The sequence below is a fragment of the Dendrobium catenatum genome, unplaced genomic scaffold, assembly GCF_001605985.2.
Source record: "Dendrobium catenatum unplaced genomic scaffold, ASM160598v2 fragScaff_scaffold_9, whole genome shotgun sequence".
NCBI classification, from domain to species: Eukaryota; Viridiplantae; Streptophyta; class Magnoliopsida; order Asparagales; family Orchidaceae; genus Dendrobium; species Dendrobium catenatum.
In genome coordinates this window covers 3100637-3103325 of record NW_021318471.1, presented here as the reverse complement: position 1 = coordinate 3103325, position 2689 = coordinate 3100637, and positions in this window count along the sequence as shown.

The following is a 2689-nucleotide window of genomic DNA, read 5'->3' as shown; positions in this document are numbered from 1 at the left end:
GGGCCTTCTCTGAATCAATGTTGATCTACAATTGAATAATGGTTGAGCCATCTTTGAACAAGTATCACACCATCTTTGTCCCATGACCAAACCTTCTTTAACTATGTTTGAACTACAACTCGACAATTTTTAACCAACCATCTACGAACCATGATCCATCAATCATTGAATCATGATTAAGCAATGTCCGCCCATCTGCAAACACGTACATTTCATATACTTTCGATAATAACCATGTCAAATAAAATTTTTAAGGAGTTATTATAAGTTTAAATCACAAACTATCTTCATCATAACATAGATATTGTAGTAATATATTTATGCTGATTTTTTTTTGTAGGAAAAAAAAAAAAAAAAAGGAAGGTGGTTGGCACATAGGCTTAATGTAGTTGGATTATAAGGATGCTGAGTACACAAAAATTAAAGAAGGAAATAGGTCATTGAATTCTCTTTCCAATGGCATCAAATACACTAGAAAATTCATTCATTTGAGGGTTCGCCTTTTTAATGATGATAATGCAGTGTAGGAATCATTGGATAATTTCCAATCAAACTTTACTGTTAAATCTACTTTGTGAAAGAATTCCTTATTTTTTTGGAGCATCTACATATATTGGGAGTCTCAAAAAAAAATTCAAGTCATTTTGACAATAACATAAGCTAAAATAAACTCACAAAGTTAACTACCAATAAAATAACAAATTCAAGAAAGTTGTTTTTCATGATGTTTTTATTTAAGCATGTTAAAATATTTTTATTTTAAAAAAAAAATCATGAAGGTAGTCTAAGAATTCTAATAAATAAATAAATTTTTTTAATAAATACTTTGATTGTAAAAATTCACTGAAGATAGATATACCATGATTTTAACATTAAAATTTTCAAAAATCAAAATTCTCCTAAAATTAAAGATTGCCAAAATCTCATAATGATTTTTTTTTTTACTAAAATTTAGAGAATTCATGTAGAAATAAGCAAGAAAATTATCCCAAAATGAAGAAAGTAGTGTGCTTAATTAAATTACCAATATTTTTTTAGTATAAATGAACCTAATTTTTTTACTAAAATTTAGAGAATTCATGTAGAAATAAGCAAGAAAATTATCCCAAAATGAAGAAAGTAGTGTGCTTAATTAAATTACCAATATTTTTTTAGTATAAATGAACCCAATTAATCAAACACTTTAGAATGGTTGAGAACTTTGGATATTACTAAAGAACCAAATAATCTACAAATCTTATATGCTTATAGTCAAATTGAGCATATCAATCATACAAATTTAAGAACCCTTGATCACTCTATTTTGATATGTTTATAAGACGCTTGAATATTAATTGAATAGTCTATGATTAAAGGATTTAATATTGGTTGTCTGATTGAGTACTGTAGTAGAATTTTGACTAGATTTATCAAAATACCTCTTCGGAGCTACTACTGATGATTATTATTGTTAGCTGTTACTGTCATTTATTTGCTGTCATATGATCATCATTGCCTAATGAGCATCATCTAACTAACATTGTATGATTGATATAGTTCATTCATTATTGTCCAACTATCATCGCCCGACCATCATCTTCCAACAATCTTTTGAGCACTACGACCCAGGTATAATCATACAACTATCATCAACCAACTAGCATCATCGTACGGCCATTATCCTTACTCCATTACTTTTCAAACAAGCTCTACTACAATTACATGAAATGAAGCTTAAGTTGATTAATTTGTAATATCTTCTTCTCTAATTAACATAAAGTAGATCATTTCATCTAAGGTATGCCCCATAGTTTTTTTCCATCATTTATCAGCAATTCCTTTGCCATTATCCATTAATTTGACCTCATCTGCTTTTTTTCTTCTTCCAAATTTATTCCTAAAATGAAATAATTTAAGCTTAGATTTTTTTCTCATATTTTGTTCACAATGATCTAACGAAATCAACATGCTAATAATTATTCCCAAAAAAATCTAACTAAAAGGACATGGTGATTTTTTTTTTGAAGGTATAGAATATTTTCATTTGCTTTACACCATGCCAGCTGTGATATTCTTTTAAAACATGTCTACTTTGGAGCTTTGCTTGTAATGACTTTCTTGTTGCTTCTTAAGTAGTTTTTAAGTGTAAAATTTTTTTCAAATTGAGAATTTTGTACTAAAAAGCTGTTTTATAAAGCAATAAGAAAGTTATTCCAAATGAAACCACTTCGTTTGGTACAACTTCCTTACTGCTTTCTAAAGCAGCTTTTTAAGTACAAAAAATTTAAAGCTAAAAAAAATTTATCCTTAAAAGATGTTTTAAAAAGCAACAAAAAAAGTTGTATCAAATGAAGCTTTAATCTCTTTTTTTTTAATTACTTTGTCAAGTGATCAGTTTACTGTTCATTGTCAGTGCAATTTCTTGAATTATTTAAATATAAACTTTCTTTATATTACATCTTCGAAGTTTGAACTGAATAAAATTAACATGTGAAAAACATATTGTTTGAGATAGATTTGATTTATGTCTTATAACAGTTAGAATTGAAGAAATATATTTGTTGTTTATTTTCTTGGAGAAATAAATCTGAATTGAAATACCCTTGTTATGTCAACAAAATACTTATTTAATGTCTATCATGAACGTATTAGTTCGAACAAGATTAGAATAATGTTCGAATCATATTCAAGCATGATTAGAAAAGTGTGT